Consider the following 23,857-nt stretch of genomic DNA (forward strand, 5'->3'; position numbering starts at 1 on the left):
TTCAAAATATAATTCCTTTTGTTCTTCTTACAGAATATACCTTCTGATAAAGCTGATTTTTTTTTTTTTAACTGTCATCTTTCCTGAAAAATACTTCTTTTTAAGTTTTTTTGTAACGTTTAATTTTTCCAACATTTGTAACTTAGTGGAGGGCCACTAAGATGATCGAAGGGCTGGAGCATCTCTCCTATGAGGAAAGGTTGAGGGAACTGGGCTTGTTTAACTTGGAGAAGAGAAGGCTGCAGGGAGACCTCATTGTGGCCTTTCAGTACTTGAAGAGAGCATATAAACAGGAGAGAGAACGGCTGTTTACAAGTGTGGATAGTGATAGGACAAGGGGGAATGGTTTTAAACTGAGACAGGGGAGATTTAGATTAGATATTAGGAGGAATTTTTTTCCCACTACAGCATGGTGACGCACTGGAACAGGTTGCCCAAGGAGGTTGTGGATGCCCCATCCCTGGAGGCATTCAAGGCCAGGCTGGATGTGGCTCTGGGCAGCCTGGTCTGGTGGTTGGTGACCCTGCACATAGCAGGGGGTTGAAACTAGGTGATCTTTGTTTTCTTTTTTAACCCAAGCCATCCTATGATTCTATGATTCTATTTGATTACCTTATTGGTGCTCCATTAGTACATTATTCAGACTGCTCCTAACAAAAATTACATTTTCTAAAGCTCTATGCTGGGGAGAGCAATAGAATCCCAGAAAAGGAGTGAATTTTAGACTAAGGAAAGTTATGAAAAAGTTAGAATAACATACACAAAAAGTAACTATGAGTAACTGATCATAACTGTCATGTATTTAGAAAAAAGAAAGTATTAATGTGTTGAGAGATTTATATAGAAAGAAAATTGAGTGAGTATGAATGAAATAAGATTCTATTGATTTCTGTAACATTGTAAAGAGATGTATTAGGGGAAATGGCATCTACAAGAGAAAAGCAGCAATCCCTTATAAGAATGGATGGAACCAATAGTACTATGTACATCTTTATATTGATTTTATAGTGAAATGAGATAACTAGCACAAGTTAATGCTCTAAATTATACTTCAGAGTTCTACAGCTATCATATACGCAGGTTTTCCCCCGTGTGTTCTGTTTCTTTCCATCTCAAAAATTTTGTCTGGTGAAAGCAAGAGGACTGTTTATGTTGACCCAGGATTTCCAGGCAGAAGGAAACTAGGCTGAAGCACTCAGTCTGCCCTTCTGGGCATGTTCACTGTGAATGCATGCACTAAGATTCACTTCATAAAATATGTGATATAGTTAATGTATAAAAGTAACAAAACTTATTTTAATGTTTAATTTTTATTATGATTATTAGAACATATGGTTTTGTTGCTCTTTTTTTCATAAAACTAGTGTTTTTGTGATGCTGGAGCATCAGTGTCAGGTTCAATGGCTGCAGTGGTTGCAGTTCTCAGAGAGCTCTCCAGGTGTTCATGAGAGATTTTTGCTGAAATTTTACTCTTCCTATACTTCATCCTTGGGAGCAGCTGTTCACAAATGCATGTACTGCAAAAAGTGATTACATGGATAAGGCGTGACTGTGAAGGATATTTGTCTCTGCTAAGAGAGGGCTTATAGAAGTCTGCTAAAGAGAGATGATCAAATCTTTGATTGCAAGTCCATACATTCCATTTGAAAATTCACGGGTAATGACATCTGAGAATGGAGTATCCAATAAACAAAAAAAATGATAATTTTTTGGCAATCTTGAAGCTGTTCTCAAATTCATTTATCGCAGCAGAAAACATGGCTGTATATTCTACACTCTTCACAGAATTCTTTTGACCTAGTGTATCAAAATCCACAGACTTCTTTGCCATCACTTGAACTGGCACTGCACTGCCTCCTGTGGCCTGGTTTCAGGGCACTGATGTTCTATTGGGGCTGAAGGACCTGGCTGGGCTGTTCCATGGGGCAGAGCCACTGCTGTGATGACTTGGGGCAGGGAGAGGCCACAGTGCAAACTGTGCTGGGCTGCATGCAGCCTGTGGGCCACAAGTTAGACATGCCTGGAGAAGTTAATCCGACATATCAACTTCTGCACCTGTGCACTACTTGAGAGATAACTCGTTCTAGGAGATCTCCCAAACAGAAATGTAGCAATCCTGTTCTAGAACAGCATCGTTTCAGCACTACAGTGAGGTGATTTAGGACAGTTCTGTTGCTTACAGACAAGCTTTGTTTATGTCTGCTTAACTGAGAGTGGTTTGGCTCATCTTTCTTTAAGTATCAGTGGTATTTGATAAGAAAATTGGACAGAATAATGATATGCGGAGAAAAGAAAAGATATTTGGAATGTCATTATAGTATATCTGATCACTTTATTCACCATTTCTTTGGACATTTAAAGAGTAATTGCGTAGTTTGAAAGGACTCTTTCTATGTTCAGTCACAAATATGTGTAGAAGGGGCTGTTCTTCCAAAGAATTGGGAGGAAGAACTGGGAGGAATCCTGAGCAAAGGAGGTGACGTGCAGGCAGCTGCAGAGCCCCTCACTTCCACTGACACTATCATGCCTGAATCTGGCAGTGGTGTCACCATCCTGAGTGTCAGTGTGTGTCATGCTGCAGACAGGCAGCAGGATGACTGCCCAAATGAGATTTTTATGTTTTTTCCGTTATCAGAGGCAGGATTTCACCTGTCAGCATCTGTATGACATCAGGCAGACTAACACTCTCTGCAAGTATTATGTATATGGAAACACAGTTTTGTTCTATAGCTATAAATTCCTTACTTCTGGTCCTTTCTTTCTCATATGCTGCCTGCCCACTCATCCACTCACTGATAAGATAGTTTCCTTGCTATTTCCCAATTGCTTTCATGAAATTTTTTTTTGCTGTCTTGCCTATGAAACCAATACTCGGCCCAAATTCTTATGAATTAATCAGTCTTCCTGGGTAGATTTAAGAACTGCTACTATGTCTGTATAGATTAAATTAGACAATTCCTTATATAGAGACATATACTAACATTGGTTCAAGTTATTCATTCAGGAACTAGAGACACCAAAAGCAGTATATATTTTCTCCCTGGAGTTCGCAATGAGAAAGAGGTTTTTGTGCATGTCTCTGTTCTGTAATCCCTCAGTGGAGAGCCACACATACATCCCTTGCTCATTTTGTTTTATGAGTAGATAGAGGAATGCACAGGGGATGTCTGCAATTATATTTTCAGTGTGATTCTATTTTTTAGACTTACTATGAATTGAATGTGATATAGCCATGCTGCACCGCATTTGTTAGAAGAGGCAGTTTTATCAGCTTCTTATGTTTCTCAGAGGTTAAAGTGCTGACATTGAGGGACAAGAATCCTGTCATGGTACGTCATCATGCAATAAAAGCATCTTATTTTATCACCTTTCTCTGGAAGCAACCAAAGTGGCTTCAAACATTTAACATTGCTTTTCCACGAACTTTTAAAAGTAGCACATCTGGCTTTTATTGTGTAGTAATTGCACCATGGGAAGTCTTTATGCATTATGACTCTAAACCTAACATTTATTTTTTTAAGATTTTGTGCAAAAAAACAAATGATTTATAAGTCCAAACAGAATTGACTTTGCCAAAATGTAAACCAGCATTGTGGCTTTATTCTGTTATGTATATAAGCTGACAGATGTATAATAATCATTTTAATTCAGTGGTTTAGTGCTTTTTTTTTTTTTTTTTTTTTTAGGAATCTTTGTTCTTGCACTAGTTAATTTCTTGCATGAAACTAGGGTATTTTTAATCGTTCTTAGCTTTTGTTTTTCCAAGGCAAGGAGTGGAACATTCTTCATATTGCATTATACTCCAAGATCTTGGAGGATTCAGAGGTGATCTCGTAGTTTACAGTTACGATGCCTTTGCTTGCCAAAGTCTACAGCTTTTCTTTCCCTTCTCCCTTAGAAAACTAGTGTGTTACTCTCTTTACAATACCTTGCTTGCTCCTGAGGAGCAAAAAACAGTAAAATTCAAAGTCATTCTGAGTGTTTATCAATAGCTATTTTCTTACAAATTGCAGCAGGTAGTTGACATCAGCATTTGACTCAGCTCATGGTGAAAGAATGTGATTTTTATCATGCAAACATTTCTTGAGCGATTAAGGTCCCACAATCTTTATTTTCATGTGCCCTTTTTGTGCCTATTGGGTGGCAGAAAGTGATGGTGTGGATCACTACTGTGCAAAGGCATCTCATTGTTTCCACCCATAGAAACAAGAAACAACATGCACCAAGAGAAAAGCTCTTGCAGAGAAGCTAAAATAAAATTGATGCTTGCATGAGTAATTACACATACTTTGGTTCTCCAATTTTTTATTTTTTCAGCCCAGTTTCTACTTTTCCACCATTATGGTTTTCACTGGACTGCTACATTTCTAGAGCATGCACATTTCTGTGCCATCTCTGCAGATATGTAGCCCAGGAAGGAGTAGAGGCTTTCTGTAGTCAGGGGCAGTACAAAATGATGCCTTTCAGGGTAAGGGGCAGGAAATGGCAGTCAGGGTGGGGAAGTGGGCAAGGCCCACTGGGGGTGATCCTGCAATGAGATGCTGCTGGAATGGCTGGGCAAAGCCATGAGGATGAGCTGAGGCCAAGACATCAGCCCACAGGTGGGGGGGCTGGAGGATCTGTGGCAGAGGCCTGGCTGATGGCAGTAGGGACTTTGCCCATGGCAAAGGGTTCAACCCAGTCTCCAAAGGGGCCAAGTAGGTAGCTCTGCTTCTCCTTGCCTCCTCCCTACGGTGCTCAGCTCACAGCTTGCTCCCACCACAGGCTGCACCAAGTTTTTCTTTCACCATTATAATCTGTATTCTAATGTCCAAGGCAAGGATCTCCATTAAAGTTTTCACTGTTGGACATTTGTTTTAACACACATGTAAATATTAAACAAACAAATAAGAAGCAAATGCTTTCATATGAGCACTATGATCTGCAAGGAGTTGTCCTTGCAGATCAGGAAATAATACTGTCTCTTAACTGCTTTCTTTCCAAGTAAACTGTCATGCCATCCTGTGAAATGAGCTTTGCTCTGTAACCCAAGAGGTTCTACAAATAGCTACTGGAGGAAGAGAGATTTGTGCTGTTACTACATCCACCATAGAGAGTCTATCTTTAAAATTCTTCAAGGTACTTTATATTCCAGAGTATGGACTTTTTTCCCTCATTTTTATGAATGGCAACATTTTTATTTCCTCTCAACTGCCTTTCACGCTATATTATGCTTTCTGTTATTGGCAGACACTTGGTTTCTTTTAAATCATTTTATATGTGCAAGTTCTGCAGAATTTTTAGATCACATCTGTTACCAGTGATATACACTTGCTTGGATATTTCAGGAGTTATATTTATGCCTAAGTGATCCCAACCTTTATTTTGAAGTAGCTTTCTGAAGTCAGCATGTGAAGATCATTCAGATATATAGGGCTTGGCTTGGTTTTGGCAGGTCTTGGATGGAGATCGTGCCCAAACATCCCTTTGCTATTGATTGTTGAAGCCATGTTATGATCTTTTTATTCCACCTATACTTTTCCTTTTTACCTCATAAGGCTTTTAAAGCTTCTTTGCTGTTTAAAATTACCTTCTGATGATATAATCAGTCTGTATAAAAAAAAAATGCATTTCAAGCAGAGTGAGGTATTTTGGATACGGCATGAACCATTCCATGTGTCATGCTTTGCCAAAAGGTTTTTTGTTTTCATTGTTGTTTTTTCTTTTCTTTCTGTTTAGGTCTTTAGAAAACAAACAGCTGTCACTGTCTCTGGTTGCAGCTCTGTTCTAGGGTAGAGCACCTGGGTGCTGTGTGATGTGGGTCGCAGAGCCCATGTATTGGCTGCAGCAGGCAAAGCCGCATGGGTGCTCTTCTGCCCATCTTCATCCTCGGGAGGCTGCAGCCTCTGGCTCAGTAGGACACAAGCCTTCTCACTGTTTGGCCAACTTATGGAAATATGGGGATGGAAACAAACCTGGGGAAATAAAAAATAAGAAGTTTGGGGAGAAAAAAGCATTTGTCCAAACCATAACGTGCTCATAACGTGCTCAGGTCCTGCCTGTGCTTGCAGAGCCACAGCCTTGCAGCCGTGTGGAGCAAAATCATTTCTTAAGGTGGATATGGGAAGCTGGGAGAGCTCAGCAGGGTTCTCTGTCCTGCTGGTTTGCGCCTTGCCTCACTCTTCCCACAGTGTTGGTTTTCTGCAAGGCTCAGTCTTGCTCTGTCTGCACAACCCCCTTTTGCATACCACAAGCAGATGAAGGAAGGAGTGTTACACTCAGGCAGCAGGCCCACCAATCCTGGGCAGCTGATGTTCAGCCACCTGGTCACGGTCTCACAGCACTCCATACGCATGCGTATGGAGGCCTCTGGGAGCCCCTGTGGAAGGAGAGTGGAGCTGCCCACCGGGGCTGCCAGGGTGTCCCAGGCTCAGCCATGACACAGGGAGTGAGCAGAAAGGAATGCTGCTCCCGCACAGGGCTGGGAATAGCTGCTGGGGCTGTGGAGCATGGGAAGCCGGAATATCTCCCTGAGCTGGGAGCCAGAGAAACAGCTCGCTGGAAACGGCCCAGGCAGCTCTGCATGACACTTGGAAAACCTTCAGTTGCTCTTGCTGGAAGAAGGAAGCAAGCAGGGAAATTTAAGCATTTCCCTTGCCGTGTGGGATTGCAGCTGAATTTTCCCCAGGTGCTTTTGCAGGTGCACGGTCAGAGAAGGCATAAGGTTGCCCAAATCTTGTCTGCTGTATCCATCCATGAGGTAGCCAGCACATCTGTTATCCCTTAACTCTGTAAAGCTCACGAGTTGCTTCCTCTCTGGCTGTGTCCTTTATGGCAAACCACAGAGGTCCCAGGTGTATTCTCTGCTCTTGTGGCCAGTTGGCACAGTCAGTCCATGCCTATGGTAGTCATTAGCCCTTGTAATTAGCCTCTTTAATTTTCAAACTGGGCAGCCCCTTACAGCCCATGGTCCCTCGATGGTGATGAGAAATGTCTTGACAGAGTGCTGAAGCAAGCTCACTTGCTAGCCCAAGTGAAAAGCATGCAAGGGACTTCTGCTAGCAGCTAAACAATGCAGATGGTCAAGCAGTAGGGCACAGGAGTATGTCATGTATTAATGTAAACACAGAGTGTGTTTGCCTCAGACTATGATACTTAGTTCAAAATAATTGGCTGGAAATCAGGGCTCTGCTCACATCTTGCATAACTCAGTGAACTGGGTAATTTTACCTGAATAGGAACAAAATGGAAGAACTAAGCGGCTTTATGGTGAGATGCAGAAAATGCAGGCAGCAGTTAACAGTCTGAATATTTGTGGCTTGCTTTGCAACTGTATTGCTATGTGGCATGATTGAATAGGAAATTAACGCCGCAGAAAAACAAACCCTGTCCTGAAAGTTTTGTTTTTGAAAATTACGTGACATTTCATGCATTGTGATGCTCCATTGATCTCTATCTGGGTCATGTAAGTAAAATAATGGACAAAAATAAGCATGTCAATATATGAAATAGTAACAGGTCACAAACAAAATTGCAAAATAAGAGGTATCTGAAAAAAAAACCCCACAACATTCACCAACCATCTTCATTCTGTCAGAGTGCTAGGAAGGATGGTCCTCCCCAAGCTAAGGACAATGACTTGAGGACATAGCACTTGGCTCATTTTCTGGCTTCGATTGCATTTCTCAACTGCACTTTGATCTGTTATTGAAAAGTATGAGAACTGCAGCACATCTCTTCCATCTGTCTCCCTCTCCCTAGAGATTTTGTATCTACAAGGAATAGTCAGAAGAGGAGAATGTGAAAAATGTGCTCTTTTACCTTCTGTTTACAGAATAAAGTTATGACTGAGAAGTCAAAGGCAGGGGGTTTCACTGTCCTCATTTATTGTTAACTGGAGCTTATCAGTTGTCAGTCACATTGTGTCAGTTTCCAGTCTAGATCTGCTTCGTACTTTTCCATTCCTTTTCTATGGCAGTAGTTCAGATTTATTTTGCAGATCACAGCCCTTCTGTCTTATCTATGGAGCTATTGATGTTACCTTTAAAAAAACAAACACACACACAAAAAAACCCTTCCTCTATAAGACAGTCTGCTTAGCTTTTGCCCCAGTCACAAGGAATGTCAAGAGGACTTGGGATTCCATTCTTTTAGTGACACAGGGAATAAAGCAATCAGTACAATTTCCTGTGAGTTGAATAAATTAATTGGTCTCGCAGGAATGGAATATGCTAATATTTCCATGCATCAAAATATATCTGAATCCTTTCCAAAGAGTAGTTATCCAAATAAACTCATGTGGCTGAGGGATTAGGGAATAATCTAGAAAAAATTAGATTTCTCTTTAAGTTGATTTCCTTTTAGGAATTAATGGCACTAAATAAAGATCCAAACATCCTACACCATCCATCCAAAGCATGCTCTGACCAATACTGATCTTCTGATTAATTTTTTATGTGAGAAGGGGAACTTCAAATTCCTTGCTTTCATGGGAATAAGATCAGAGCCGTTCTTGATAAATTATCTAAGATGTTGGAGAACTTCAAGAAAATTTTAGCTCTGCTTTCACAACTCTAATCTCTTGCTTGAGGTTTGTATTGTCCCTTAGGGCATTGTATTACACTGGGTCACCATTGAGTAGATGGGTGATTAGTAAGGTAGCCTAAAGCTGGATTGTAAATCATTTTGAAGATTGGGATCATAGTCTTGAATTTGTCTGAGTAAGGAATCCACAGGAGCCCTACAGCAACGTGCATACATGATCCTGTTTTGCTTAGAAGGTATGCAGGCCTTCATGCTTTGAGCCACCTAGTCTACTGTTTCTCCCAAGGAAGGATATAGTACAGAGTTACTGTGACCAAATCAGAAACCTTACTGGCATTTGGGAAATGCTTTGCATATAGAATCCAGTTTCCATGAAACGGACTCCGAATTTGTCAGCTGTTTCACTGGAAGGATACCATCCCCATTTAGTAATTCTGTAATTTGTACTACTTCTTCAACATATTTCATTTTCTGTAGATGCAATTTCCCCGCTATTTGTGTGTCATCATTCACTGTCTACCTTAAAACCATTAACATTTGTAAATGAGGAGAAAGGAACTGAGCTAAGGCTATCATCTGTTATAAATGAGAAGTAGGCTGAGTCCAACCCCTGCCGTTTATTCCTAGTCTTGACCCTACCAACCTTTTATAAATAAATATTGCATTAAGAAAAGCACACATATAACCTCATAGTATAGCATGGTTCGTAGTGGGAGATGAGTTCATCTTTCTGAGGAAATACGGAGATACAAAAATGCATGTGCCAAGTATTCTCTCTATTTACCCTCTAGACATAGTCTGCAGCGAGCTTATGGTACCTTATCATGATAATGGGGAATCCCATGGTAATCTATTCATCTATACAGAAATACCATCTTCCCGAAACAATTTACGCATAAGAAATCGGGGATTTTTGAATTCTTATTTGAAGACTTTCCCAAGATTCTTCAACTCTCATCTCACTGTGTACAGATTCTCTGTAAACAAGAACAAAATCTTTGAGAAAAACGCTATTCTTAGTAGTGGAGAAGACAGGCCTGGGACCATTATGTTGACATTTTATCATCCAGTCAAATTACCCTGAAGTTGTTTCAGCCAGAGAGAAGGCCAAAAGGGAGTACTGTTTGTCTGTGAAAGAAGAAAAAAGTAAGAAACTACTGAATTTAAATCAAAGTACAAGGGGATTGCTTGTTTCTTTCTTTCTTTTCTGAATGAAAGACCATCTCAGTTTTGCCATAGTTTGAAGAAATGTCTTCTTTTTCTGACATTTATGAGCTTATTTTAGATTAAACTCTGATTTAGTCTGGTTAACCTCTTCAGAAGGTCTCAGCAGCAAAATCAGCTGTCCCTTGTGTCTTTCAAACGAGCAGTGTACACAAAAGCTGTGCTCCAGAGGAAGGCGTTCTGGCCTTTTGATCTGACTGTCTCTTCCCAAAATCTTTGCACATCCAAAAGCAGTAAGACAAATAGCAGAGAGCTGGGAGAATTACGAAAAGGGAAAGCTCCAGAATTTCACAAGCAAAAGCAGAGGGCAGCTGCCTAAGGGGTTCTGCTGCACGACTGAGCCTGCAGGAGACCTGGAAGTGCTGACCGCATAGTTCCCCTCCTTCAGGCCTGGCTTTTAAATCATCCATCAGCCTCCACAGCAGCAGAGCCCCAGAGAAAACATCACCCCAAACAATAGCTGTGGTTGATAAGTAGGGAGCTCAAACAAGTCAGGACTCACTGCATGCCCACGCTGGTAGTGTTGGTCTTGCTGCCATCACAGTGCAGGTGAGCCAGTCCCCAGTCTACGTGACACAGAAGGTGTGCAGCAAGGCAGGAGAGGGATCTTGTTCTCCCTGTTAGCTTGCAAGCAGGGTGTTGATCGCCCTCAGCATTCAGGTCCATAAATAAACCCATAAAACCCATACCACAGTTGCTTTTCATTATACCTCTCAACTCGGAAAAGCAACGGGAGGGAATGTTACATCCTTCTGCACTCACAGTAACATGCTGCTCTCTTCTCATTTCAATCACTGCAGGTTACTCAACTGGCAAGTTTTCCATCATGAAAGTTACCTTCAGTAGGCTCTGTGTTTCTGCAACTTATTCCTAATGAATTCCTCTAGCAGTTTTTTTGTTTGTGTGTTTTTAAAGAACATATCACAACCCACAATGAGAAGTAAGCCCAAGGTTGGCCCCTTGAAAATGGCTTTTTGGATCTCCGTGCTGTATTGTCATGCAACAATGTTAGACATGCCCCCAGCTTGTCCCACGTTTCTAAATACCTTGTTCAGCCTGCTTTGTAAAGGCATAGTGGTGTGGGATTTTGGTGTATTATCATATAGATTCTGTGTTAAGGACTTGTGACTGATTGCTTTGAGTCTAAATATTTTGAGGACACAATACTTCCCAGGCTTAACTATTTTGTAATAATTAACTGCAATTTCATGAGAGGCATTCCATGCCACCAGTTTTTAAGCAGACCAGCTTGCTGACTTCATCAGAAAATTCTCTTTTAAGCTGGTGCTATCAAGTGGTCTGTGTTGTCAGTTTTTAAAGTGAGATCTCAGCTAATTTGTAGGAAGACCCTTTGAATCAATGGACTTGAGCACATGTTGGATCAGGTAGTAAGCTTTCAACATTTTTCATTGGTAACTGAGAGATGCAACAGCACACAATAGGATTAACTGAATGTAAGTGTTCAGGGTAACAATTAATAGGAACGCTGCCTGTGTGCGCTGACAATGTGGTTTCAAGTTAATGGTTACTGAAGTCTTGCTTTCCTAGTCTCCCTCAGGTAATAATGAGTGACTTAGCATTATACACATTTTCTGGCTTTCTTTCTTTTTTTTGTAGTAGTAGTACATCATATTTGTTTCTCTGAGCTGAGAAATGTTTTGCTATAAACATATTCAGATTTTAACTTCTAGCAGCCAGAAGTTCGGAATAGGATCCTAGAAGAGTGAGTCAGAATACATTCCCATATTTCTGACCTCCATTTTTTCTCATCAAGTGAAGTTTTGCCTGGAGTTTGTCTTAAATAATGATTATGTCATTCAGCTGGGAATTTTATTTGTTTTAGCCTCATGACATTATACCACACTGTACTTTTTATGTTAGACTTACTGCATTAAACTTGTAGGTCTCTTTTCTTCCATTTGCCATTGTAGCTTGTCATTGGTTGAAAATACAAAGAGTTTTTTAGAGTACAGATGATTGATGTGACAAATTGTTGTAAAGAGAAACACTGAATCTTTGGAACAAGGTTAATTTTTATACTACAGATTATGAGAACTTATTGAGTTCAGTTCATGTTTAAGTTACAGTACAGGTTTCAGAGAAATAATACATCTCATATTCCAGTGCCAGAGAATCTACCACAACTCTTACTAAGTTGTTCCAGTAGGTAATGACTCTTACAATAAATAAGTATAGATATTAGCCTTATTTCTACCAAAATTATCTAGCCTTAAATTCTGCCATTGAGCTTTTATTTTACTTTTCCAACACACATTAGGAGCACAGAATTATGAGTTTCATTGTGTAAATATCTGTATATATATACACAGTTTAGAGCATTTGACCTGTTTTGGAGTGTTACAGGGTTGAACATGGAGCTGGAAGAATGTCATGGCTGTGATGGTGTCTTCTACCACCACTGCTGGTGACATTGCTTGTTTCCTGTGAAGTCTTGTCATCATTTTCTGCTTATGAAGCTATGTAAATTAGCCCCCTGTAATTTGTCATTAAACAGAAGCCTTTCTCTCACGTCTTTGACCATTACCCATAGCTCTTCTCTAAGTCCTCATGCGTTTGTTTTTGAAATTGTCAGTCACAGCTAGACCATGGATATTGTTACTATCAATTCAGCTTAACCTCCATATCTCTCTTCCATTCAGCTTCGGGGGCAAATGTTGTGTTATCTCTTTTTCACTGAGGTATGGTACTGGGACTCCATGCTGAGATGGTAGTTTATCAAGACATAGCTATTCTTCTTTTTGGAAAAACATAAAACCTGAAAACAGTCCTTCTTGCTCCATGTGCCCAGTGTTTCTGTGCTTACAATTAAGAATTTACAGAGGGCAGAACTAATACATACTTTCATTTCTCCCATCCTAAATTATAATCCAGACTATTGTTTTCTATACTGTTTAGTGCCCCATCTCTGTGACATCAGTTAACTTTGTTAGTGAAGATTCTATACTTCTTTCCAGTCATTTTTAAAACTTATAACTAGCACATGAAGAAATAATCATTATGAGATGTCACCAAATCCCAGACATCTGTTTAACTGGAATTTCATCTTAATACTTACCAAGAATTCAGTTCAAATCTTTCTAAGATACATTATATTGATTTAGTTGCATGGTAATTTCTTACATGATTCCTAATAGGAATATTGCGCATTATCAAGTCTAAGAGTTGTGCAGATAATTTTTTTTATATTATATATATATATATAAAATTATATATAATTATATATTATTTTATATATATTATTATATTCAAGAATATTTTTTCTCTTAGTTCCTTAGGTATTATTTTATTATATAAAGCTGTAAGTTAATACAGGAAATATGCAAAATACCATGAATGAGAAAAATGAACCTAATGTTTAAATCACAATGCATTAAAGAAAAGTAGCCCTTTCTCTTCTTACGTATGTTTAATAAAACCCATGGACCCAGACTGTCCTGTCACTGATGCTGTGTAATTCCCCTAAGGAATGTAATCAGATTTTGCAGATGTTACTGAAAGGCAAATGTGGCTCTGTATGCTGGTATGCAAGGAGCATCAGAAGCATTCTTGCCTTCAGGATAATTACAAAATTGCTTCCTTTTTTGTTATCCACCCATGATGCCACCTAATTTTATGTTCCTTGGCTGCTAGCTTGTAGCCTCATTAACCTTACTTGATAGAGCGTTCCAACATTTATGATTCTCATGTGAAAAATTCTTCCTGACGGATGGAATTTGTTTTTCTTTAATCTCTACCTTTGCCCTCTTGTCCTATTATGTGTACTAGGCTGAAAATAGTAACTGCAGTTTGGTGTGTCTGCTCTTTACAGTATAATGAATGCCCACTTTTTTTAATTTTTTTTTTTGCATTTTCTTTCTCGTAAGACAGCTGTGGTAGTTTAAGGTGACTTAACCAATGATCCTATCTTTTTCAGCTTTGGATCCTTGTGTTTTTACATTTAATAATCCTTTTTGGGGTGTAATAAGGTGACTCCTATGTCACCAGTAGATTATTCCTCCCAGCACAGTGCAGCAATATGTGGACTACCATGAAGGCAGGATGTAGCTCCACAAGAAAAGAAGCAGAAACCTCTTTATATTTTTGCTACATTTTCTTTATGGTTTTGTCAGGATGAAAAGTTGAGTACTGTTCTGTTAAGAGCTGCTAATAAGAGTTTAGGATTGATCTGCAAGGCAGCATCTATCCTTTATGTGTGCGCGCATTCATATTAAATTTTCTGTGCTTTGAGACTCCATAGTTCAGAATACAATGTAGTCTAGGAAGCCTGCAGTATTTTCTGGAGAGAAACAGGAAAGCCACCAAGCTATTTCAATTAACTTCTTTAAGGTTAAGCTAAATTATTTAAGTTGAGCAAGCGTAGAGCTTGGTGCTTTTTTCTCTTTCTGCTGTTTACTTTGTTGTTTCCTAATACAGACTTCACAGTGTGAAGAGAGAAACTCAAGCTGAGATACTTAATACCTAGGAAAAGAGGTCGTCTCATTCAATAAGGAAATTGTTTACCATTGTTTACAAACAGTTCCCCTGAATTAGAGTTTTTAATTGTGTTTACTAAGGATGACACTGGAATAGAACGAGGAGCTTGTATGTTACTTAACTTGAATTTTCTTGATAAAATAATGGAAACAAACAAATGCAGTATGTGTGGAAGTGCAGTAGTCCTTGAGTAGTTCTTCAAAAGATGGAATTACTGTTACAATTCATTAGAAAGTATTATGTTGTAAAGTCCATGTCTCTGGATACAAGAGGACTGGAGACTGTTTACTCTTCTGAGTATACAGTTTTCAAAATCATGAGATTGTTTTGCTGACCTCCACCTTGTAACAGTAACATGCAACCAAGTAGTTGTTTCTTTGGAAGTGGTGATTTTTGCCTATATTTGCACGTATAAATCTTTGCTGTAATTCAAAGAAACATACAGTTTAGACAGTTTCAGCTTTACTGATTATTTAAAACCTCTTCATAAAGTTAGACCATTTGGTTGAGGTCCTACCTTCTGTATAGAAACGGTATTTCCTGGAAGGTTATCTTACTGGAACAAAGTTAATGGATTGGTCAAAGAAAGTTTTCTCTATCTGTATATGCTTGTCAAATATATGCCATTCATTCTGCGTGGGAAATGATCTCTTCTGTGAGCTTCTTTGATTGATATTCTAATAGCTCACAAAATTTAGTATCTTTCAAAGTCTCCTTTTTAAGGGAAGTAATTTTTTTCATCCTATTAAAAAATACCTTGCAGATAGATAATTCCAAACTTATTCTTCCACCAAAATAACCAGAAAGCACACATTGGTTGGAACAATGGTTATACTACCAAAAATAAGCATTTACTGAGCATTCAAGTGCCAGGTTCTCCTGGGAGGTGTCCCAGGTAGCAGGAGGAAGCTTTTCTTTGAGTACTATGAATTTAATGGTTATATTAAATTAGTAAGATTTCCTGAAGTGTATTGAAACATTCCATGCTTAGGGCAAGGAAGTGTACCTTCCCCAGTAAGCTGAAATGTTATCAGGCACACATTACTAGCCCCTTACATTTTATTTTTTTTCATACATCTGAATGTATGCTGCCAATATCTGTAACTCCTTTTGCTTGCTGGTAATCCAAGAATTTTTCCTCATTGCCTAGAAAAGCCAACAAAAGAGAGCCGACAGCTGAAAACGTTGTTGCCAACTTGCTGTAAATTGTCAACCTGATAAACTCATTAATACAAGGTTCTCCCCTTCATAATAGAAAAAGTAGCGCCAAGAGTAAATATCCAACCTGAGATGCTTCATAGAAATCAGATTTGGAAAAGGACTGGCCTCAACTTGCCTTTGTAGGCTTTCATTTGTATTGATCTTGCAGGGCAAAACTCAGCAATGTGGCATTGTGGTTGTGTACCTGTAATAAGACATCTTCTGCCTTCTGAAATGCTTCCCAGAGGAAGATGTTGCACCCTACTCCTCACTCTTCAGCCATACAGGTGCAGTGGAGAAGGGAACATATAAGATGAAGAAAAGTGCTTTTGCCACATGACTAAGTACCATGTCTTGTGGTCAGCAGGAAAGCTGGGATGTGTCTCATCACAAAGAGCCACTTAGGAGGATAAGTATAGTGTGCTTCTTTTAATCATTTTTAAGCCTGAGCGTGTCTCAACATGGCAGTTTTTTGCTAAAGAACGACGAGGAGACAGAGAGATGAAAGAAACCTAGTGGGAAAAAAAAAAACAACAAAAAAAAAACACTGAGAAAATGAATTACAAAAAAAAAAAAAAAAAAAAAAAAAGCAGAAAAAGAAGGGATAATAGTGCTTTGTTTGTCCTTTCCCTTTGAGCTTTGTGGAAATATAATAGTTTTCCACTTCTTAGTCTTGCTTTCCTTTTCCTCCTCCCTTGCCATTTTTCCTGTGGCCATTAGCACCACAGGAGCCTGCCACCCACAGTGTCCATTCATTGCTTTTGCAAAGGGGCCCAAGAGAGCAGCCACCCTGCGCAGGATAACCTGGGCCCAAAGGGCAGCACAGTGTCATAGCCTGAAGCCGGTTGCTGTTTGTATAGCCATGTGACATTGCAGGAAAAGAGTTCAGTCATGCTCAATTTTACTTCTGGTATTGCAAAAGCAGCATGTTAGAGGCATTCTGCAGATGGCATGGAACTAATTATATTAAATTGTTCCATAGGAACTCTTTAAAGAGTTGCACTTAGAAGAGCAAGATTTTTGACATGAAGTTGATTCATACAAGGCTTCACGGAGTATTTATTTTTAAGAGTTCAGGTCACCTTCCATATGAAAAGTAAGGGAAGGAAATATTACAAAATTCCCTGTAGAATTTCCTCTAAATTTCTTCCTCCAGGCACTTTCCCTCTTCAGTCTTGAAGAAGCAAGCCGCATGGTTAGCACAAAATGCCAACTCCAACTCCCCTCCCTGCCTCTCTGTGTCCACTGTGACTATCTTCAGTAGCTTAATTGTGAGAAACTCCTCTGTAAGATAAATTATTTCCATCCTAAAGATGTGAGGACCCCAACCTTTCATTCTTGGTTTCCAGTGGAGTGAGAGGCAATTGGCTTTTCCAGATATTTTGTTTTCCAGATACATAGCTAAAATCTTGTTGAGTAACTAGTCGGGGCTTATTGTATATTGAAGGCACATGAGGCAATACTTGCGCTTCCCTGACTGCTCAGTCCAGCTTGTTTTCCTCTCTTGTAGGCTTTATTGAGACCACCAGAACACTCTTGCTAAGGGCAGGCAGTTATCTTTCCCCATCACTAATAACGACAACTGGGTTCGTAGTGTCACAGCACTGATATTTATTTCCCCTACTAGGGCTCTAGTTAAAAACATCTGCTAGAGAAATTCCTCTGGAAAATTCCATATGCAGTAAGCATGGAGATAAGAGATAAGTTTAAAGCCACTTTGCATACTTTTGCTTTTTTTTTAAAAAAAAAAGGAGCAACAGAAGTTAGTTTATGTGACTGCTTTTTTTAGTGCAATCAGAACACTGAGTAGTCATCAAATTATTCTTTTTTTTTTGTAAATGTGTTCTTTGAGATTTTAGATTTCCTAATTCTGCTTTCTGCAAGTCATCCCACTTTTCCCTCCAACCCAGTCTTCCCATGACAACTACCTCTTCTTTAGGGCGGTTATGTGGCATGAATATTCTGAATGAACTGTTTTGTTGTTGTAGCTTTTTCATACGAGGCTCAGGACTAGTGCTGATGAACATTTTTCCTTCATGGACTGACACAAATGACAGAACTCATCTCTGATACCAGAGCTCAACCTACAAACCAGCTGGTTTGGTGTCTGTTTCATGACTGAGGCTGCATTAGGAAGCAAATTTTAGCATTGTTATTTTTCAACCCAAATGGACAGAACACCCATTTTTGTCCTACTTCAGTCTCACGTGTTAGTATTTAGTTTTTATTTTTTACTAGCCTTGTATATGTATTTGAAAGTGATACGCATGTACCCTGAGGAGGTGTTGTCTTCCAGTTCTACCCACTTTAGTCACTGTCCATGTGTAGGCAGAATTACAAGTACTCATTCCTGCCATTACCTCTTGCAAAGATATGCTGCAAAGAAGCCTGTAGAGTACCTGCAGCTGCAGGCAGGGATGCTGGATTTGTGTGCTGTGGGTGTGAGCATATGTGTGCAAGGATGGAAGAAATGATTGCACAGGTTTAAATTTGTGAGTTCAAATTTGTGAATTCAAAGGAGCCAATCATACTCTTATGAGGACAAGCATTGTTGCTGTCATCCAGGCAAAGCAGGGAAACCCCTACATCATACTACTTTAATGCTGAAGTACAGTCTCAGTTTTTTCTTCTTTTAAAAAAAAAACTTGGATATTACTCAGTTGTATTTCTTAACTACAACTTTGTTTCCATTTACTTGCTGACAGAATTGTAGGAAAACAGGAAGGATGAAGGGCATTATCTTTCCCATTATTTAATTAGAAAACTAAGTTCCAGAAACCTTTCTGCAATCTATGTATTTCTAAGTGTAGAATATGCTGTGCTTACAGAGATTTTTTAGCTTTACTAATTATAAGAAATAGAGGAATATGATGTTATGTCCCCACATACCCTTTGTGTCTGCTTACATTTATCAAGAAGGGAATGAAGAATATGCTAATTTGTTTTGCCATAAGAAGATAAGACATAACAGTGCCCTGTTCTCTAGTCCAGGCAACTGTATTTATTTGATATTCAGCCATCCTGGAAAGTTCATTTTGCTGCCGGCTGTTGTCTAAGGATCGGTCACAGAGATAACAGAGGCTTGAGAGCTCTCAGCAGCATTCCTTCTTTTGCAAATGGGCAAGAAAGAGAGAAACGTTTGCATTTTTTCACCATTACTAGCCAGGAACCTGCTCCCAACACTCTGTGATACGCTGTTTCCTAATGTGGTAGGTGCTGCTGTGTCCTAAAGAAGGGGAGTAACTGAATGCCGGGAGAAAAGAACTTCAGTGCAGAGAAAGATTTAGTGAAAGGACTTCTTTCCTTGGGAGGGATCACTGCCTCCTTTGTCTTCTGTTACATCCTGTGTCTCAGCATCTGGAATCTGTGCTTGGCAGCAGCACTTACCAAGGCACTGCAGCCTTTGCGACAGCTAACACAAGTGCTCCACATGGCCCTGGGGCACAAGCACATCCACAGTGATATGTACGTTAGGGGACACCTGTATCTGTTGGAGAGAGCTTCTAGACCAAGTTTCCTTTAGTCAGGCTTGTAAAAGTAAAAAAAAACTCAGCTGAAATAGGGGCAGATTTCTTTCTGACATCTCAATGAAGTTAGAAAGCAAAGGGATACCAAACCCACCCATTGAAACGCCTCTTCACTTGGCAAGCCATCTCACACAGAAGGCAGCAATGTCCCCAGGCTCCAGCTGTACATTGCAGACTGTAGCAGCTTTGCCAAACCTCGTGGCCTGCAGCTCTGTTCCATCAGTCTGCAGGCTCATCAGGACTCCTGAGCTCATCGTGCCTCCCTGGGGCAGAGGACGCGTCATGGAACACAGGCGCCTTCAATCAGTAGGGAGGCATGTAAAAAAAGACTCCTTCATTATTTTTTCCTGAAGGTGTTTGCTATTTTTAAGGTAAAAGAAAATGAGACATATTTCAAATGCATAGTGAACATCAGTGAAAAATGTCTAAGGGGTGTCTTTCTATGATTTTTGTGTTTAGGAAGGAGAAATGATTAACTCAAGTTACCTGTTGATTTTTACTTCATTTTTATATATGGAGAGTATGTTACTTACTTGGATGTATAGAGCTAAAACTTGTAGTCAAAGTTGTGAAATCTCTTCTTTCAAATCAAAGTATACGTTTTGTACCAATAATACATATATATATATATAAAACATCAGTGTGTAACTACTCTTTCCAAGCTTTGCTTTGGCTGATCAAAGACTTTTATGTGTTTTGATAATGTTGCTGCTTCTCCTACCACATACAATTTCTGCTGTTTGGGCCCAAGAACTAGGAAAAACAACAAACAAACCTGTAACAGAAAGAATTTTTAGGCATTATATTGAAATTTCAGCTTAAAAATTAATAGAGGAAGCATAATATACTATGAAGAAACAGCATAACGGGAGTTGATTTAGTGGCACCAACTTAATGAGTTTGTCAGATGATACAATTGCAGCTAGAGTTTTCTAGTCAAGATGGACAAGAGCACTATGGAGAGCAGTGCTAATACAAGTACATATCCGCAGCTGAGGGACTGAATCACCACAAAATGTGTGCTGGGGGTGCTACCCTACTGAAGGAGAGGTGCTTTAGGATGAAACAAGGTAAGATTGTTTCAGGACTGCAAATTAGAAACAATTAATGCTCTTGGAGCTACTAGAAAAACATAGGCAAAGAATTACAGAATCATAGAATATCCCAAGTTGGAAGGGACCCACAAGAACCACTGAGTTGAACTCCTGGCTCCACACAGAACCACCCCAAATCCAAACTCTATGTCCGAAAGTGATATTCAAATGATCATGGCATGGAACTCTGGCAGCTCTGGGCTTTGACCACTGCCCTGGGCAGCCTGTTCCATGCCCACTGCCCTCTGGTCCAGACCCTTTTCCTAGTGCCCTAATAAGGAGGACATCTTTATCAAAGGTGGAGGATGATGGCTGAGATGTGGATACGGATGGAGCATGCCTGGAGTGGTGTGGGTCAGCAGCTTTTTGTGGGCTTTTTGCCTCCTGCGGTGTGCTAAGCACTCTTGGCCCAGCTTTTGACAGCTGTCTAGGAGGCACCCTCAATCAGTTCTTGAGAACTTGTGGAGTCAGAATGTGCATGGTATGAAAAACACTGCCAACGTCTTTCTGAGACGATAAATATTTTATTGGTGTGTTCTGCACTTGAAGGAACGGATAGTTCTGGTGGTAGAGGTCGAGGAAGTTTTATTATGGGAAAGTAGAAGATTCTGCGGCATTTCACAGCTAGCTCTCCAAAAAGAATATGTTCCTGTGGAATTTCAGTTTTCAGAATTTATTTCTTGCTGACAAAAGCCTCTGGTATAGGTAAAGCTCAAAAGGCAAAGTCTGTGCTTTTCTCAATTCGCATTTTTTGTATAGAAAAAGCTGCTTCTACTGGAGAAGTGTGACTACGCAATCCAGTTGTAACAGCAGCTTTTCCTGGCTAAACTGTCTTGATGATAAATTGCTCTTCTTTGCATCCATGAGATAGTTATGCTTCTAGATCTGGTACCTACTTGTCTGCATTGGTTCTTTGGAACCAACATCACTCAGGAAGAGAGATGGTGTCTAACCCAGCAAGGAACTCAACGTAAGAAGAACTCCTCTGACAAGAAGTAATATAGGTCAGCATTGATTTTTAACTCTCCTCACCAGAAAAAACAACACTGGAGAGCCAAACAAACACCAGCAGTTTGAGCCTCCACCCAAAAATCTGGCAATCTAAATTACACTCTTATTGAGCAGTGCTTCCCTCCGCAGGAACAATGAATCAAATGAAAGGGCTTAAATAAATAAATCTTTACACTTCCCTGTTCTTTCTACCTCCCAGTTAATCATACGTCATTTTGGAAAACGTAAGTAATCCACAGCAGGAAGCACAAATGCGATCACAAAGCACATTGGCAGCATCCAGCTGTCCCCAGGAGCTGTGAGGTGAATTACTTTGCCTTTCAGTCCTGGTGCCCTGTGGGAGCGGGGTGCCGGGTCACAGCAGGTGGGCACCGTCTGCAGTCCATCCCACTCCAACCCTAATCCCTGTGTGCCTTGTGCTGGGCTGAGCTCCACTGCTGGCTTTGCCATGAGTTGCTGCTAGCTGTGACTACTGCTCTGGCAGCCAGCTTCCTGACAACTCCCTGCTCTGGTCTTTTCAGCCTACCTCACAGCAGGCCCCATGGTGTTTCTGTTCCTTTACAAAAAGTGCAGCGAGGCAAGCATCCACGTAAAGCCTCAGCCACACAGAATGCTCTCACTGAATTAAGTCTTCTTTCCTGAAGAAGAAAAAAGAAAGAATTTTCTTGGAATCTTTTTCCCCATGTATACTCATTTCTCTGCTCCTCAGGACTAGAATAGGTTATTCAGACTTCAATTTACCCCAGATACATTAGGCACAGAGAATTTACCCAACTTTTTGCATGCATGTTTGTACACTCCATTTTCTACACTTCAACTTTGATGTTTTTAACAGAAAGGCTCAAATGCTAGAAAACAATTTTTTGAATAAGCCTGATACCATGCAGTCCATTTCAACTCATGTAGTTCCCCATCCTTGCTAGCAGACGCCAACAGTTGCGGTTCCTTCTCCAGACTCTGGAGAACACTGCCCATCTGCAGGAGGAAAGGGCTGCTCTTCATACCACATTCTTTCACTGGAAAAGTCAACCATATTTGTCTAAGCTCCCATTGCTTCTGTGGCAGCGTTCAAATGCAGAATTCTGACCTTTGAAGTGCTTGATTAGCACTTGGTAATGGGAGTTTCTTAAGTTATTGGTGCTCCTTTTCTCATGCCACACTCTCAGTTAAATATCTCTTTAAATATCATAAATTTCAGCTGATACCTTAAGGCCATTTTTGCTGTAATTCTCAACCACTTCAGCATATGGCTTTGAGGTTTACACATCATCTAGGCTACCTAAATGACTAATTGCTGGAAGGGTTTTCACAGCAATTCACACACTCCTAGCATGATGAGCAGAAAGCAAAGTATTAACCACACTGTTTCACTGATCACAGGCACATCTCGTAACATGCCAAAGGTGAAGAACTGCTACGATACAGATCAAATGTCCAGCCTGAAAGGAAGAGCTGAAATTACCACAGAAAGCCTGCCTGGACAACATTTTTGGTCTGTTTCAGAGGACATCAAGTAGTTCAGATAAACTTCAGAGAAGTACTCTTGAGTTTCTGGGCGTTTAACTCCAGATCTTTTGAAGTTTTCCCCTCATGTTTTGAGTCCTTGTCCTTTGAACAGCGCTTCATCCAAAAGAGATAACTGACATTTGTTTATGTCTTCTCAGAAGACCTATGTGCTCCTGTAAGATCCTCAGCAGGAAAGCTAAGTTAACCCTGCTGTCATTTGTTGAAGTTTTACCAAATGGCATTATTTATACTAAATGTAGCCTTAAGTCCCTTTCCAGGGGCAGTGTATCTTAGAATAGTGCAGAAAGGATGTTTTTCTTTCCTTTGTATCTTTGAGGCATGAATAATGCATACAGCTACATCTTTATGTTCTCTAAGGTCAATCACTGTTGAATGAAGTTTGGAGGCTGAAACAACGTGGAAAATTTTGTTGAAGTGTAGTTTGAAATGCTTGAAGAGCAGGTAGTGGATCAAAGATCACCTACTCACCAGCATTTTTTATTTTTCTGTGGAGGCTTTCTAGCTCTTCATTTCTTACAGCATTCCTGTCCCCACCACCACCCCACCCTTCTTTCTTCTGGTACGTAGGAAGAAATTCCCTCCAATGTTCTGAAGCATAGAGATCTCTCTGTCTTTTTCTCATTTCCTTCCTTCATACTTTCCTTTTACATTTCAATGATGTAAAACAGCCAAGATAAGAAATAGCTGTCTCTTCCCAGGAGGAGACAGGGGACGGATGTGCAATTGAGAAGAACAATTCCTTTTTTCCTACTGCCTTCCTCTGGATGGGGGGTAGACAGGGGTAGGGGAAGTGAGAAATAATTTAACCTCCCCTTCGCCAGCTCTACCAGCTTACGTTTAGCAGAATAAACGTAGCAAAGCATGTTAGCACTGTGGTGCTCTCCCCTTGAAAGCAAGGGATTGGTAAAAAGGGATGAAATAGGAAATGGGTGGCTAATAACTTTTGTCTTTGGTCAAAACGCAAAAAAATGCCCATTTTTTCTGTGATGCATCCCATTGCTCTTTTAGCATCCGGCCTAAACTGTTGTTTTCAATAGTCATATATCTAGATCCTCTGTTGCTAGAAGAAGGTGAGAGTTAAACTGTTACCACTGTAGGTAATAGTCACAATTGTGCCTTTGAACAAAGATCAGAATTACTTTCAGAGTGACCTATGAAAACTGTGGGAAAAGATTTTTCTATCAGGGGAAAGTAGCAGAGTTCTATCAGAAACATTCAAGATCTATCCTGCTCGCAAAATATGGCATAGAAATTGTC

The 23,857-nt window shown here is 40.0% G+C and overlaps 1 protein-coding gene across 1 annotated transcript in view; it reads left to right on the forward strand.

Annotated features, from left to right (window-relative positions):
- Positions 1-23,857, forward strand: part of COL4A2 (collagen type IV alpha 2 chain) — a 135,191-nt gene that overhangs the window by 3,437 nt on the left and 107,897 nt on the right. The gene's annotated exons all lie outside the window — the stretch shown is intronic.

This window comes from Centrocercus urophasianus, unplaced genomic scaffold, assembly GCF_019232065.1.
Source record: "Centrocercus urophasianus isolate 14NV4802_14NV808 unplaced genomic scaffold, USGS_Curo_1.0 seq_12, whole genome shotgun sequence".
Classification (NCBI taxonomy): domain Eukaryota; kingdom Metazoa; phylum Chordata; class Aves; order Galliformes; family Phasianidae; genus Centrocercus; species Centrocercus urophasianus.